At 45.0% G+C, this 17,137-nt stretch overlaps 1 long non-coding RNA gene and 7 other non-coding genes across 8 annotated transcripts; 3 read left to right on the forward strand and 5 right to left on the reverse strand.

Annotated features, from left to right (window-relative positions):
- Positions 1–1,054: 1,054 nt before the first annotated feature.
- LOC112434123 (uncharacterized) lies at positions 1,055–1,944 on the reverse strand. The gene is made up of 3 exons (XR_013095537.1): positions 1,611–1,944; positions 1,413–1,524; positions 1,055–1,332 (listed from the first exon to the last, which is right to left on the reverse strand). It is a non-coding gene; the product is annotated as an uncharacterized LOC112434123 (long non-coding RNA).
- Positions 1,945–6,830: 4,886 nt separating this feature from the next.
- trnam-cau (transfer RNA methionine (anticodon CAU)) lies at positions 6,831–6,902 on the reverse strand. Its single transcript has one exon. It is a non-coding gene; the product is annotated as a tRNA-Met (tRNA).
- A 1,305-nt stretch (positions 6,903–8,207) lies between these two features.
- On the reverse strand, positions 8,208–8,279 carry trnaw-cca (transfer RNA tryptophan (anticodon CCA)). Its single transcript has one exon. It is a non-coding gene; the product is annotated as a tRNA-Trp (tRNA).
- Positions 8,280–9,038: 759 nt separating this feature from the next.
- On the forward strand, positions 9,039–9,121 carry trnas-uga (transfer RNA serine (anticodon UGA)). Its single transcript has one exon. It is a non-coding gene; the product is annotated as a tRNA-Ser (tRNA).
- Positions 9,122–11,416: 2,295 nt separating this feature from the next.
- On the reverse strand, positions 11,417–11,488 carry trnaw-cca (transfer RNA tryptophan (anticodon CCA)). Its single transcript has one exon. It is a non-coding gene; the product is annotated as a tRNA-Trp (tRNA).
- Positions 11,489–12,247: 759 nt separating this feature from the next.
- On the forward strand, positions 12,248–12,329 carry trnas-uga (transfer RNA serine (anticodon UGA)). Its single transcript has one exon. It is a non-coding gene; the product is annotated as a tRNA-Ser (tRNA).
- A 2,295-nt stretch (positions 12,330–14,624) lies between these two features.
- trnaw-cca (transfer RNA tryptophan (anticodon CCA)) lies at positions 14,625–14,696 on the reverse strand. Its single transcript has one exon. It is a non-coding gene; the product is annotated as a tRNA-Trp (tRNA).
- A 759-nt stretch (positions 14,697–15,455) lies between these two features.
- trnas-uga (transfer RNA serine (anticodon UGA)) lies at positions 15,456–15,538 on the forward strand. The gene has a single exon. It is a non-coding gene; the product is annotated as a tRNA-Ser (tRNA).
- Positions 15,539–17,137: the final 1,599 nt, after the last annotated feature.

A 17,137-nucleotide genomic window follows, 5' to 3' on the forward strand; every position in this document is an offset into this window, starting at 1 on the left:
TGACAGGACCATGACAGGTCCTGCGTGATGTGAACTCCGAGGTATTTGAAGCTGTCCACTCTCTCCACTGGGCACTCGTTGATGACGGGGGTCTGGTAGTTCCTCTCCTGCTTAGTGCTGAAGTCCACTATCAGCTCCTTTGTCTTACTGACGTTTAGAAGGAGGTTGTTCCTCTGGCACCAGTTCTCCAGATTCCTAATCTCCTTCAGGTAGGCCGTCTCGTTGTTATCAGAGATCAGGCCCACCACGACGGTGTCGTCAGCAAACTTGATGATGGTGGTGGAGCTGGTAGTGGCCACACAGTCATATGTGTACAAAGAGTACAGCAGGGGGCTCAGAACACACCCCTGGGGGGCTCCAGTGCTGAGAGTGGTGGAGGCTGAGACATGTCCGCCCATCCTTACTGCCTGTGGTCTGCCAGTTAGGAAGTTGGAGATCCACTGACACATAGATGAGCTGAGTCCCAGATGCTCCAGCTTGGTGGTGAGTGTGGAGGGAATTATGGTGTTAAATGCAGAGCTGTAGTCTATGAAGAGCATTTTAACATAATTCCCCCTTCTAGTGTCCAAGTGAGTGAGTGATGTGTGGAGGAGATGAGAGATGGCATCGTCTGTGGAACGATTTGGACGGTAAGCGAACTGTAGTGGGTCCAGTGTGTCTGGTAGTGAAGAAATGATGAAGTCTCTGACCAGGCGTTCAAAGCACTTCATCACTACTGAGGTGAGGGCTACAGGGCGATAGTCATTGAGAGAAGCAGGGTGGGGTTTCTTCGGGACAGGAACAATGATGGACTCTTTGAAGCATGTGGGGATCACCGACTGAGATAAACAGAGACACTTTATGAGGTTTACATCTTGTAATACTTTGTGTACAGGAAATACAGGCGACCAATAAAGCCAGTTGAACAAAAAATCTGTTTATTCTTCTTTCAACATGTTGAGGTGATGGGTCAAAAGAAATGATTGTGACATATGGTGTCTCTGACTGCGCTTCCATCTTGTATGTCCGTGCGAGGGTCAGGATATTCATGGTTTGGATCACTGCTGATGTTTGGTTCAGAAGGACAGTGTTCTCCTCTAATTGTGGCAATGTTGTGAAGAATCACACATGCCACAATAATGTCACATGCCCTTTCTGGGGTGACCCTGAGTCTTTGCAGGCACTGGAACCGGGCCTTAAGCATTCCGATAGTCATTTCAATTCTGGCTCTTGTCCTGCAATTAGCCAGATTATATCGCTGCTGTGGGCCCGGTTCAGGGTCAGGGTAAGGGGTAAGCAAATAGGGTAAACATGGATACCCCCTATCACCAAGCAAGTAGCCAGTGAACTCTCCTAAGACAGAAGGATACACTTCAGTTCAAATGTCCCTGTAGCAATTGGTATTTATATATTTTAAAGTATTCTCAACTCACCATGTCCAAATTTTGTGCTCAGTGTACATTCACGGAATATTTGTGAGTCATGGACAGAGCCTGGCCACTTGGCTTCCACATTTGTGATAATGTTGGCAGCATCATATATGATCTTCACAGTGCAGAGAACACAAATTAGCATCCATTACTAATAATGAAATAATTTGTTAGTTTGACATGCTACAGGGAACTATGTACCTGTACATTAATGCTGTGGAAAGACTTCCTGTTCACATAGTCTCCTTCATTTACTGAAGGAGCAATGATTGGAATGTGAGTGCCATCTGTACAGCCAATCACGCCTGGGAACCGTGAAAATAAATGTAAAATTTAAGTAGTAGTTCAAATATCACCACATCATGAATTAAGTTTTGTTCATCCTGATACCTGCAATTTTGTGGCATCCCTCTTTGATGAATCTTGTGGGTCTATGACCGGGGAACACCACAAACGAGTGCAGGAGACGTTTCAGTGCAACTGTAACATTCCTGACTGCCCGACAGACGGTAGCCTTGGAAACGTGCTCAGCGTCACCAATATTGTACAGAAAGCTCGCGTTTGCAAAGAAACGGAGTGCGGTACCAAGAATATGTACAGAACTGAGAGGATGTCACATGCGTAATATATGGCCTGAGGATGTTATCCAAATAACTTAGAGATTGTGCTGAGAAACGGTAACGTTCGCACAGAAAATCATCAGGAAATGATAAGATGTCCAAACGCGCTCTGATCACTCTCTCCCGGCGGTGAGCTCTGCGGAGTATTTGGTGTCAGTGTCAGACATGGCGTGTCCCTTCCTTGAAGAGCCAGTAGATCGTGAAGCCCAAATTCTCCGCAGAGCTCTCCGCCGGGAGAGAGTGATCAGAGCGCGTTTGGACATTTTATCATTTCCTGATGATTGTCTGTGCGAACGTTACCGTTTTTCAGCACAATCTATAAGTTATTTGGATAACATCCTCAGGCCATATATTACGCATGTGACACATCGCGGACATTCTCTCAGTTCTGTACATATTATTTGTATTGCACTTCGGTTTTTTGCAAACGGGAGCTTTCTGTACAATATTGGTGACGCTGAGCACGTTTCCAAGGCTACCGTCTGTCGGGCAGTCAGGAATGTTACAGTTGCACTGAAACGTCTCCTGTACACGTTTGTGGTGTTCCCCGGTCATAGACCCACAAGATTCATCAAAGAGGGATGCCACAAAATTGCAGGTATCAGGATGACCAAAACTTAATTTATGATGTGGTGATACTTGAACTACTACTTAAATATTACATTTATTTTCACGGTTCCCAGGTGTGATTGGCTGTACAGATGGCACTCACATTCCAATCATTGCTCCTTCAGTAAATGAAGGAGACTATGTGAACAGGAAGTCTTTCCACAGCATTAATGTACAGGTACATAGTTCCCTGTAGCATGTCAAACTAACAAATTATTTCATCATAGTAATGGATGCTAATTTGTGTTCTCTGCACTGTGAAGATCATATGTGATGCTGCCAACATTATCACAAATGTGGAAGCCAAGTGGCCAGGCTCTGTCCATGACTCACAAATATTCCGTGAATGTACACTGAGCACAAAATTTGGACATGGTGAGTTGAAAATACTTTAAAATATATAAAGACCAATTGCTTCAGGGACATTTGAACTGAAGTGTATCCTTCTGTCTTAGGAGAGTTCACTGGCTACTTGCTTGGTGATAGGGGGTATCCATGTTTACCCTATTTGCTTACCCCTTATTCTGACCCTGAACCGGGCCCACAGCAGTGATATAATCTGGCTAATTTCAGGACAAGAGCCAGAATTGAAATGACTATCGGAATGCTTAAGGCCCGGTTCCAGTGCCTGCAAAGACTCAGGGTCACCCCAGAAAGGGCATGTGACATTATTGTGGCATGTGTGATTCTTCACAACATTGCCACAATTAGAGGAGAACACTGTCCTTCTGAACCAAACAGCAGTGATCCAAACCATGAACATCCTGACCCTCCCACGGACATACAAGATGGAAGTGCAGTCAGAGACACCATATGTCACAATCATTTCTTTTGACCCATCACCTCAACATGTTGAAAGAAGAATAAACAGATTTTTTGTTCAACTGGCTTTATTGGTCGCCTGTATTTCCTGTACACAAAGTATTAAAAGATGTAAACCTCATAAAGTGTCTCTGTTGCTTCCTCCTCTGTAACAGCTGTCAATGTTTCTTCATTATTTTCCTGTAGTAAAGAAATAAACAACATTGCTGTTCTACTGTAACCTCATATAATCTGTGGAGTATTACTCAAAACTGCATGTTGGTCTGGCTCAACAGGAGGCTGCACCAGATGCAGTACACCATCACCATCAACTGATAGAATATGAGGTTTATACAGGTCACTTATAACTTACAAGGGACCAAATGGCAATTAACAAACATACCAATCACCTTACACTTCATTGTCATTATGCTCTCAAAGACAACCAAGACTGAGGGAAGGCAAAATCAGTAGGAAAATAACTTCACTACAAAATAATCCATTATGGTAAAGAGTTTATCAAATGAATGAGTAGCACTGCAAAGGTGACTGTGAAGAAAGGATGTATGCACATCATGTATTATTTTGAATTTACCCCCTATGTAGGCACTTGTGTCTTGCGGGGTTATTGACTCAGAGGATGTCCCCGCAGAGATGCCTTCGGCCACAGGGCGCCCACTGTTTTGGCTGAGGGCCAACTGCTCAGCCTCTGTGAGTGGTGGTGGTGGAGGACCCCCACCTGTTTTTCGGGCCTCCGCTTTTTTTCTGTTGGCTATAACGGGTCACATTTGAGCATACAGAGTAAGCAAATATGTACTTGTAATGTGCTCAGATAATTTCAATAAGTGCTTACAGAAAGGAAATTAATGTAGCCTCTAACTGCAATTGATTTACATCGGACAAACAGACCAAGCACTATGGCTCATAATACAATTACACCTTACCTGTTTGGACTATATTTTTATATTTCATTTTTACTTGCTGCCAGGAACGTTTGGGGCCTGTTGGGTTGCACCTGCGCTCACATCACGTCACAAAATAAAATGTATAAAATAACAAATAACATATGATGAAATAACGTGTTAAATGGGTGGAAATCCCTAGATCAATGTTTATATTAACACTCACGCATTGACTCTGTCGGCTATGTTTTGCCATGCATGCTCCCTGTCTGTTGCAGCTGTGGCTAACTTTACTTTTTTCCGCGGAATTTGCATGTTATCGGCATATGCTGCCATCAGAATTTCGGCCTCAAGCGCTGTAAAATACATTGACCGCGCCTTCTTTCCCTCCGTCTCCATGGTGACTCGCTTAATCTGTGCTCCGCTTATCAGGGCTTTATGTATCCTCGTCCGCGCGCTTCATTTGGGGTTAAAGCAACTCCGCGTTGACTGAACTAATTGTTATCAGCCTTTCTGAAACCGAATATTCCGAGTTGGACAGTTCGGGGTTACTCAACCCTGCGTATCGTTTTTCACTCTGAGTTTTCTAAACCGGCTTCCTGAAACAGGGCCCTGGGGCCCGTTCTTCGTACCTCGCTAAGTAGGTTAGCCGGATTAGATTGTTGACGATTTCGCGTGATCCTGGATCAGTCGGTTCCCCGAAGCTCATCCGGGACTTGCTGTCATAGCAACAGAGCCGTAAGCGTAAACCTGCTCGGGAGCAGGTTCACTTTATGTAAACAGGATTAGATCGCGGCCACGCAGGTATGTCCGCTTCATTTATACGAAAGCAACAGCGATATTCCACCACTGTTTCACCATAAATAAATATTATCAATGTAACTAAAGACAATGCAGCACCTGATCCATTTATTGATTTCACACAGATACATACAGGTCATTTCCTAAAAAAGGGAAATGTACTATTAACATTCTATTACATGTATGTGATTATTACAGATGTAATTCATATTTCAGAGTAGTAATTGTAAATTACTTCGTGTAATCAAGATGAGAGACCACGGCTATAAAAGCGAAGGTGGATTTGGGAAGCCTGTCGCAGCCATGTCCTGTCCGTATACGCGAGCAGCCCATTGCGGAAGGTGCAAGATTGATAAGGAGAGTCCTCAGAATTCAGCGTATATTGCGGGATAGACAGGATCCTTTAGCTCAGCGCGACAGTGTGCTCATAGAGAGATATCGATTTTCCCGTGAGGGTATTATTTACTTAACCAACTTGTTGACGAGGGGGTGCAGGACCACCACCTGTCTTTTTTTCCTCTGCCCTTTTCTTGGTTGCTGTTATGAACAAACTAACAGAGTATTACAGGCCAGTATTACCTTGCCAAGAGACGCAAAGCAATCTAAGAGATAAATATTACCATTCTGTAGAATACTCCTGTATTCCACTTTTACTTGTTCCCATGTTCTTGTGGGTCCTGTTGTGGCTCTAATGTGAAAGGGGATATAATATAACATATTATAATATAATATAGTGCCATATGATATTGGACAATATAGTGTCATATGATAGATCTACCCTACCGCCTACTGGTGTTGGCCAGAGGGGCCGATGGCGCGATATGGCAGCCTGGCTACAACCGTAGCTGCCTCCACCAGTGTGTGAATGTGGGAGTGAATGAATAGTGGTATCGTAAAGCGCTTTGGGTGCCTTGGAAAGCGCTATATAAATCCAATCCATTATTATTATTATTATTAAATTACCTACGAGTTTGATTTGTCAGCAACTTTCTGCCAGCCCTCTCTCCTTGCTTTTGCAGCCTTTGCAGTGTTCTCTTGCGTTTTAATTAAACTCTGAAACTCCTGAAATCCCTCACTCAAGAGTTCTTGCTCTGCTGCCGGAAAATACCGAGCACGCCCCTTCGACATTTTCGCCGACCAATCAGCGGGTTGCCGATCAATGTTTCTACTATCGATGCGTAGCCCCTTTTACGACGCCCAGTGATGTCACATTCCTGCGTCCAGCTGTAGTAATCGTCAACAGCAAGTGTGTTCGGGGAACCGGATTAGCGAGCTCACGGTTAGCGCGATGATTTGATCTTGGATGTGTCATTTGATCTTGGATGTAGTAAGCGACGTACGAAGAACGGGCCCCTGGTCACTGGTCTCCCGGCAAACAGAGCCAGCCATTTGGGTACACCCAAAGCAACACAGTGGTCCAACCGTTTACCGTCACCTCCATTGTTGATCTTGTGTTGCAAACAGGTGATGTCACGCTGTTGAGGTAACAAAGTGAATGGGCATTGAAGAAGATGTGGGGAACAGGTTATATTAACTAGGATTTGCTTCTTAGTGAGGCAACTTATGGGTTTAGTCTGTTTTGTCCAATTTTTGGAAGGTGAATGGCTTCTTCCTGGAAACCTATCCCAGACTTGTAAGCAAGCCTTTCGGAGCACAGTTGTTTAGTACGTCCTGAAAACAGACGAGCCTAGCAGAGGATGGTTTCGATCCATCGACCTCTGGGTTATGGGCCCAGCACGCTTCCGCTGCGCCACTCTGCTCCACACGTACCACAAGACTAGCGCTGCTTAAAAGTGGGCCTTCAATAACATCTTGCATGAACAAACTGTGGGAATTCTGAAGGTGGACGGTACCCGTTTGAACACTGACTTTTATAAATCTTTGTCACCTCAGCGTTCAATGCTTCAAAGCTTCTTGGACTGCTTGTCAGGTCTCGTGTGCGGCCCAACAGATTTTAAGCTAGGGTCAGCCAACCATTTCCTCGTTAGCTGCTAACTCGAATCACTGAGCTTATTGTGTGAGCCACTGAGTCGCATAGTCACGTAAACGCTTAGACGTGAAAACACTGACACTTGGTGTTGCGTATGTTTACTTCCTAAATAAACCCATGAACTCTCTTCAATGAACCTTATTTTACCTTTAGTTAACTAAAATCGACATTCTGTTACACGAACACACTCTGCTGATGCACTTCGATGCTCTTAATACTTCCCGCTGATTGTCAATGGTAGTTCTCATCGGTAGAGATGTAATACCGTCTGTAATCACAAGCACCGACATTAGACATGAAATCTGAATGTATCCAACACAGCGGACACAGTGACATTGTCCACAGTGAAAAACTATCCTGGATATGATGAGCTTGCTTCAGAATGCCAAGCCCAGCTCTGAAGCTGCTTTTAGATTTCATTATCATTCAAAACCGTTTGTTTGCTCGGAATGAAAAACTTATACTTGATATTTGAATGTTTTTTTCTTTACAATCATTTTGTGAGTTTCTCTTTGGTGCAGTCTTTACTTCTTTCAACTATGTGTTTACATGTATCTCATGGCATGGTTCTCTGTATACCTGCAGCATGCGAGTGTTTTGTTTGCCATTTTTATTCAGTTCCATTTACAGAAGCCCTCTAATTCAGCTACTATTCACACCTATCCAATGTATTCACACCTGGTGCTTTCAGAAAACAATGGAACGTCCAGCTACCCGGGCCCCCTCCCCAGACGGTCAGCACTTGCGGCTCCCCCATCACCTCTACCACTCAGTAAAGCTCACAAATTTCTCCATGTGCCTTCACACCTCTTTCCATACTTGAAAGGGATGTAAACAGACTCTCTAAGACACAGGACCCATGCAAAGCAGCTGGGCCAAATTCGGTGCCTCCATCCACCCTGAGGCACTGTGCTGATCAGTTGTCTACAGTGTTCACTGACACCATCAACAACTCACTGGAGACACGTCATGAGTCATGGACCTGAATTTCTGGACAGACGGACGAGTATGCCACAAGCAACTAAAAACCTCCTATTGGAAGGGAATCACAGGCTGCAGTCCCCTCACTCTCGGCTGACCTTGACGTGATTTGAACACGCAAGCTTCTGATCTGGAGTCAGATGCGCTACCATTGCGCCACAAGGTCCCACAAACCTGGCCCTCTGCTCAAAACTTCTGAAAATCTCTGAGAAGCCAGACCATCTTTCCACACAAGCAATTTTTCTGAAACTGGAGGTTGTTCAACTTGTGAATGCAAAGAGGTTGTGCCAAAGACGCATGTCATTTCAGACCATGCATGTCAACATGCACACGTAGAATCTCTCTTTATACTTGAAAGGTTCTCCTCTTTGAGAAAAGAATACAAATCGAGGTTTGAAGTGCGCTTGCAGTAGTCAATCAAAGGCCTAATATAGTGTCTGTCATTCAGTGCTCACGCTCTGATGAGCTTTGCAAGCCAGCTAGACAAATTCTTAACAATGCATATTTGTTACTGATGCTTGTCAGAGAAAGACAAAGTCCTTGGACAGTGTCTAAAAATAAAAGACCTTCCTCTCACACACACCTAAAAAGTGATTGCTCAGAAGGGAGTGCTTTTGTACGTGATGATCTCCTGTCTCAAACACAAGCTGCTCTGGAGAGGCTCCTTGTGCCGTCTGCACCAAAATGCTATTCATGGGGGTAGGAGACCAGTGCTGTCAGCCTTGAATGAAATCTTACCTGACTAAACGACCTTACACTTCACACACAATGGTCTCTTCAACGACTGTTAATGGTATTTACCAGAGAAGTGACTTCTGACTAGGGAGTGTTCTGGCATGTGATGATCTCCAAAAGAACCAGCGCTGTTGGAGCAGGGAGCAGGCATCTCTCACCACAGGCCAAAAGGTGCAGGTGAAGTGGAGGAGCTGTGATGGCCGAGAGGTTAAGGCGTTGGATTTGAAATCCAATGGGGTGTTCCCCGCGCAGGTTCAAACCCTGCTCACAGCGAAAATGCGTTACGGGTGCTTCTTTTTCTGCTAAGATAAGGTTGCAATTAGTCGGAGGGGCTCATATACAAAAGTTGCAACGGTGCCCAGGAGCATTGAGTGATTGACAGTTCTCCAATCACCGGTTCACACCACTGTACTTACATACTAATCATTCATGTACAAAATGTGCTTGTCTCCAAGGAGAGTCCCTCTTCTTCTCTCCAGGCTTTATAAACAAAAACGGTGGGAGATGTCGATCAGTGGCATGTGCACAGACTTTGAGTCACATATTAATTCAAACAGGCTGCAGTCCTGTCACTCTTGGTTGACCTTGATGTGATTTGAACACGCAAGCTTCTGATCTGGAGTCAGATGCGCTACCATTGCCCCACAAGGTCCCACAAACCTGCCCCTCTGCCCAAAACTTCTGAAAATCTCTGCAAAGCCAATCCATCTTCTTTCCACACAAGACATCAAAATTGTTGCAGGGGGCTACTTGTTATCACTGCTATAGAAAGGCTAGAATGACAAATCTTAATCCTTTCTGGCTACGTTTGGTTTTCAGTTAGGCGGCAGTACCTGGTCACTGGTCTCCCGGCAAACACAGCCAGCCATTTGGGTACACCCAAAGCAACACAGTGGTCCAACCGTTTACCGTCACTTTAGCAGCAGGTACACCGTTGCCTCCATTGTTGTTCTTGTGTTGCAAACAGGTGATGTCACGCTGTTGAGGTAACAAAGTGAATGGGCTTTGAAGAAGATGTGGCGAACAGGTTATATTCACTAGGATTTGCTTCTTAGTTAGGCAACTTCTGGGTTTAGTCTGTTTTGTCCAATTTTTGGAAGGTGAATGGCTTCTTCCTGGAATCCTATCCCAGACTTGTAAGCAAGCCTTTCGGAGAACAGTTGTTTAGTACGTCCTGAAAACAGACGAGCCTAGCAGAGGATGGTTTCGATCCATCGACCTCTGGGTTATGGGCCCAGCACGCTTCCGCTGCGCCACTCTGCTCCACACGTACCACAAGACTAGCGCTGCTTAAAAGTGGGCCTTCAATAACATCTTGCATGAACAAACTGTGGGAATTCTGAAGGTGGACGGTACCCGTTTGAACACTGACTTTTATAAATCTTTGTCACCTCGGCGTTCAATGCTTCAGAGCTTCTTGGACTGCTTGTCAGGTCTCGTGTGCGGCCCAACAGATTTCAAGCTAGGGTCAGCCAACCATTTCCTCGTTAGCTGCTAACTCGAATCACTGAGCTTATTGTGTGAGCCACTGAGTCGCATAGTCACGTAAACGCTTAGACGTGAAAACACTGACACTTGGTGTTGCGTATGTTTACTTCCTAAATAAACCCATGAACTCTCTTCAATGAACCTTATTTTACCTTTAGTTAACTAAAATCGACGTTCTGTTACACGAACACACTCTGCTGATGCACTTCGATGCTCTTAATACTTCCCGCTGATTGTCAATGGTAGTTCTTATCGGTAGAGATGTAATACCGTCTCTAATCACAAGCACCGACATTAGACACGAAATCTGAATGTATCCAACACAGCGGACACAGTGACATTGTCCACAGTGAAAAACTATCCTGGATATGATGAGCTTGCTTCAGAATGCCAAGCCCAGCTCTGAAGCTGCTTTTAGATTTCATTATCATTCAAAACTGTTTGTTTGCTCGGAATGAAAAACTTATACTTGATATTTGAATGTTTTTTTCTTTACAATAATTTTGTGAGTTTCTCTTTGGTGCAGTCTTTACTTCTTTCAACTATGTGTTTACATGTATCACATGGCATTGCTCTCTGTATACCTGCAGCATGTGGGTGTTTTGTTTGCCATTTTTATTCAGTTCCATTTACAGAAGCCCTCTAATTCAGCTACTATTCACACCTATACAATGTATTCACACCTGGTGCTTTCAGAAAACAATGGAACGTCCAGCTACCCGGGCCCCCTCCCCAGACGGTCAACACTTGCGGCTCCCCCATCACCTCTACCACTCAGTAAAGCTCACAAATTTCTCCATGTGCCTTCACACCTCTTTCCATACTTGAAAGGGATGTAAACAGACTCTCTAAGACACAGGACCCATGCAAAGCAGCTGGGCCAAATTCGGTGCCTCCATCCACCCTGAGGCACTGTGCTGATCAGTTGTCTACAGTGTTCACTGACACCATCAACAACTCACTGGAGACACGTCATGAGTCATGGACCTGAATTTCTGGACAGACGGACGAGTATGCCACAAGCAACTAAAAACCTCCTATTGGAAGGGAATCACAGGCTGCAGTCCCCTCACTCTCGGCTGACCTTGACGTGATTTGAACACGCAACCTTCTGATCTGGAGTCAGATGCTCTACCATTGCGCCACAAGGTCCCACAAACCTGCCCCTCTGCTCAAAACTTCTGAAAATCTCTGAGAAGCCAGACCATCTTTCCACACAAGCAATTTTTCTGCAACTGGAGGTTGTTCAACTTGTGAATGCAAAGAGGTTGTGCCAAAGACGCATGTCATTTCAGACCATGCATGTCAACATGCACACGTAGAATCTCTCTTTATACTTGAAAGGTTCTCCTCTTTGAGAAAAGAATACAAATCGAGGTTTGAAGTGCGCTTGCAGTAGTCAATCAAAGGCCTAATATAGTGTCTGTCATTCAGTGCTCACGCTCTGATGAGCTTTGCAAGCCAGCTAGACAAATTCTTAACAATGCATATTTGTTACTGATGCTTGTCAGAGAAAGACAAAGTCCTTGGACAGTGTCTAAAAATAAAAGACCTTCCTCTCACACACACCTAAAAAGTGATTGCTCAGAAGGGAGTGCTTTTGTACGTGATGATCTCCTGTCTCAAACACAAGCTGCTCTGGAGAGGCTCCTTGTGCCGTCTGCACCAAAATGCTATTCATGGGGGTAGGAGACCAGTGCTGTCAGCCTTGAATGAAATCTTACCTGACTAAACGACCTTACACTTCACACACAATGGTCTCTTCAACGACTGTTAATGGTATTTACCAGAGAAGTGACTTCTGACTAGGGAGTGTTCTGGCATGTGATGATCTCCAAAAGAACCAGCGCTGTTGGAGCAGGGAGCAGGCATCTCTCACCACAGGCCAAAAGGTGCAGGTGAAGTGGAGGAGCTGTGATGGCCGAGAGGTTAAGGCGTTGGATTTGAAATCCAATGGGGGTTCCCCGCGCAGGTTCAAACTCTGCTCACAGCGAAAATGCGTTACGGATGCTTCTTATTCTGCTAAGAAAAGGTTGCAATTAGTCGGAGGGGCTCATATACAAAAGTTGCAACGGTGCCCAGGAGCATTGAGTGATTGACAGTTCTCCAATCACCGGTTCACACCACTGTACTTACATACTAATCATTCATGTACAAAATGTGCTTGTCTCCAAGGAGAGTCCCTCTTCTTCTCTCCAGGCTTTATAAACAAAAACGGTGGGAGATGTCGATCAGTGGCATGTGCACAGACTTTGAGTCACATATTAATTCAAACAGGCTGCAGTCCTGTCACTCTTGGTTGACCTTGATGTGATTTGAACACGCAAGCTTCTGATCTGGAGTCAGATGCGCTACCATTGCCCCACAAGGTCCCACAAACCTGCCCCTCTGCCCAAAACTTCTGAAAATCTCTGCAAAGCCAATCCATCTTCTTTCCACACAAGACATCAAAATTGTTGCAGGGGGCTACTTGTTATCACTGCTATAGAAAGGCTAGAATGACAAATCTTAATCCTTTCTGGCTACGTTTGGTTTTCAGTTAGGCGGCAGTACCTGGTCACTGGTCTCCCGGCAAACACAGCCAGCCATTTGGGTACACCCAAAGCAACACAGTGGTCCAACCGTTTACCGTCACTTTAGCAGCAGGTACACCGTTGCCTCCATTGTTGTTCTTGTGTTGCAAACAGGTGATGTCACGCTGTTGAGGTAACAAAGTGAATGGGCTTTGAAGAAGATGTGGCGAACAGGTTATATTCACTAGGATTTGCTTCTTAGTTAGGCAACTTCTGGGTTTAGTCTGTTTTGTCCAATTTTTGGAAGGTGAATGGCTTCTTCCTGGAAACCTATCCCAGACTTGTAAGCAAGCCTTTCGGAGCACAGTTGTTTAGTACGTCCTGAAAACAGACGAGCCTAGCAGAGGATGGTTTCGATCCATCGACCTCTGGGTTATGGGCCCAGCACGCTTCCGCTGCGCCACTCTGCTCCACACGTACCACAAGACTTGCGCTGCTTAAAAGTGGGCCTTCAATAACATCTTGCATGAACAAACTGTGGGAATTCTGAAGGTGGACGGTACCCGTTTGAACACTGACTTTTATAAATCTTTGTCACCTCGGCGTTCAATGCTTCAGAGCTTCTTGGACTGCTTGTCAGGTCTCGTGTGCGGCCCAACAGATTTTAAGCTAGGGTCAGCCAACCATTTCCTCGTTAGCTGCTAACTCGAATCACTGAGCTTATTGTGTGAGCCACTGAGTCGCATAGTCACGTAAACGCTTAGACGTGAAAACACTGACACTTGGTGTTGCGTATGTTTACTTCCTAAATAAACCCATGAACTCTCTTCAATGAACCTTATTTTACCTTTAGTTAACTAAAATCGACGTTCTGTTACACGAACACACTCTGCTGATGCACTTCGATGCTCTTAATACTTTCCGCTGATTGTCAATGGTAGTTCTTATCGGTAGAGATGTAATACCGTCTGTAATCACAAGCACCGACATTAGACACGAAATCTGAATGTATCCAACACAGCGGACACAGTGACATTGTCCACAGTGAAAAACTATCCTGGATATGATGAGCTTGCTTCAGAATGCCAAGCCCAGCTCTGAAGCTGCTTTTAGATTTCATTATCATTCAAAACTGTTTGTTTGCTCGGAATGAAAAACTTATACTTGATATTTGAATGTTTTTTTCTTTACAATAATTTTGTGAGTTTCTCTTTGGTGCAGTCTTTACTTCTTTCAACTATGTGTTTACATGTATCACATGGCATTGCTCTCTGTATACCTGCAGCATGTGGGTGTTTTGTTTGCCATTTTTATTCAGTTCCATTTACAGAAGCCCTCTAATTCAGCTACTATTCACACCTATCCAATGTATTCACACCTGGTGCTTTCAGAAAACAATGGAACGTCCAGCTACCCGGGCCCCCTCCCCAGACGGTCAACACTTGCGGCTCCCCCATCACCTCTACCACTCAGTAAAGCTCACAAATTTCTCCATGTGCCTTCACACCTCTTTCCATACTTGAAAGGGATGTAAACAGACTCTCTAAGACACAGGACCCATGCAAAGCAGCTGGGCCAAATTCGGTGCCTCCATCCACCCTGAGGCACTGTGCTGATCAGTTGTCTACAGTGTTCACTGACACCATCAACAACTCACTGGAGACACGTCATGAGTCATGGACCTGAATTTCTGGACAGACGGACGAGTATGCCACAAGCAACTAAAAACCTCCTATTGGAAGGGAATCACAGGCTGCAGTCCCCTCACTCTCGGCTGACCTTGACGTGATTTGAACACGCAACCTTCTGATCTGGAGTCAGATGCGCTACCATTGCGCCACAAGGTCCCACAAACCTGGCCCTCTGCTCAAAACTTCTGAAAATCTCTGAGAAGCCAGACCATCTTTCCACACAAGCAATTTTTCTGCAACTGGAGGTTGTTCAACTTGTGAATGCAAAGAGGTTGTGCCAAAGACGCATGTCATTTCAGACCATGCATGTCAACATGCACACGTAGAATCTCTCTTTATACTTGAAAGGTTCTCCTCTTTGAGAAAAGAATACAAATCGAGGTTTGAAGTGCGCTTGCAGTAGTCAATCAAAGGCCTAATATAGTGTCTGTCATTCAGTGCTCACGCTCTGATGAGCTTTGCAAGCCAGCTAGACAAATTCTTAACAATGCATATTTGTTACTGATGCTTGTCAGAGAAAGACAAAGTCCTTGGACAGTGTCTAAAAATAAAAGACCTTCCTCTCACACACACCTAAAAAGTGATTGCTCAGAAGGGAGTGCTTTTGTACGTGATGATCTCCTGTCTCAAACACAAGCTGCTCTGGAGAGGCTCCTTGTGCCGTCTGCACCAAAATGCTATTCATGGGGGTAGGAGACCAGTGCTGTCAGCCTTGAATGAAATCTTACCTGACTAAACGACCTTACACTTCACACACAATGGTCTCTTCAACGACTGTTAATGGTATTTACCAGAGAAGTGACTTCTGACTAGGGAGTGTTCTGGCATGTGATGATCTCCAAAAGAACCAGCGCTGTTGGAGCAGGGAGCAGGCATCTCTCACCACAGGCCAAAAGGTGCAGGTGAAGTGGAGGAGCTGTGATGGCCGAGAGGTTAAGGCGTTGGATTTGAAATCCAATGGGGGGTTCCCCGCGCAGGTTCAAACCCTGCTCACAGCGAAAATGCGTTACGGGTGCTTCTTTTTCTGCTAAGATAAGGTTGCAATTAGTCGGAGGGGCTCATATACAAAAGTTGCAACGGTGCCCAGGAGCATTGAGTGATTGACAGTTCTCCAATCACCGGTTCACACCACTGTACTTACATACTAATCATTCATGTACAAAATGTGCTTGTCTCCAAGGAGAGTCCCTCTTCTTCTCTCCAGGCTTTATAAACAAAAACGGTGGGAGATGTCGATCAGTGGCATGTGCACAGACTTTGAGTCACATATTAATTCAAACAGGCTGCAGTCCTGTCACTCTTGGTTGACCTTGATGTGATTTGAACACGCAAGCTTCTGATCTGGAGTCAGATGCGCTACCATTGCCCCACAAGGTCCCACAAACCTGCCCCTCTGCCCAAAACTTCTGAAAATCTCTGCAAAGCCAATCCATCTTCTTTCCACACAAGACATCAAAATTGTTGCAGGGGGCTACTTGTTATCACTGCTATAGAAAGGCTAGAATGACAAATCTTAATCCTTTCTGGCTACGTTTGGTTTTCAGTTAGGCGGCAGTACCTGGTCACTGGTCTCCCGGCAAACACAGCCAGCCATTTGGGTACACCCAAAGCAACACAGTGGTCCAACCGTTTACCGTCACTTTAGCAGCAGGTACACCGTTGCCTCCATTGTTGTTCTTGTGTTGCAAACAGGTGATGTCACGCTGTTGAGGTAACAAAGTGAATGGGCTTTGAAGAAGATGTGGCGAACAGGTTATATTCACTAGGATTTGCTTCTTAGTTAGGCAACTTCTGGGTTTAGTCTGTTTTGTCCAATTTTTGGAAGGTGAATGGCTTCTTCCTGGAAACCTATCCCAGACTTGTAAGCAAGCCTTTCGGAGCACAGTTGTTTAGTACGTCCTGAAAACAGACGAGCCTAGCAGAGGATGGTTTCGATCCATCGACCTCTGGGTTATGGGCCCAGCACGCTTCCGCTGCGCCACTCTGCTCCACACGTACCACAAGACTAGCGCTGCTTAAAAGTGGGCCTTCAATAACATCTTGCATGAACAAACTGTGGGAATTCTGAAGGTGGACGGTACCCGTTTGAACACTGACTTTTATAAATCTTTGTCACCTCGGCGTTCAATGCTTCAGAGCTTCTTGGACTGCTTGTCAGGTCTCGTGTGCGGCCCAACAGATTTTAAGCTAGGGTCAGCCAACCATTTCCTCGTTAGCTGCTAACTCGAATCACTGAGCTTATTGTGTGAGCCACTGAGTCGCATAGTCACGTAAACGCTTAGACGTGAAAACACTGACACTTGGTGTTGCGTATGTTTACTTCCTAAATAAACCCATGAACTCTCTTCAATGAACCTTATTTTACCTTTAGTTAACTAAAATCGACGTTCTGTTACACGAACACACTCTGCTGATGCACTTCGATGCTCTTAATACTTTCCGCTGATTGTCAATGGTAGTTCTTATCGGTAGAGATGTAATACCGTCTGTAATCACAAGCACCGACATTAGACACGAAATCTGAATGTATCCAACACAGCGGACACAGTGACATTGTCCACAGTGAAAAACTATCCTGGATATGATGAGCTTGCTTC

This window comes from Maylandia zebra, linkage group LG23, assembly GCF_041146795.1.
Source record: "Maylandia zebra isolate NMK-2024a linkage group LG23, Mzebra_GT3a, whole genome shotgun sequence".
Taxonomy (NCBI): Eukaryota; Metazoa; Chordata; class Actinopteri; order Cichliformes; family Cichlidae; genus Maylandia; species Maylandia zebra.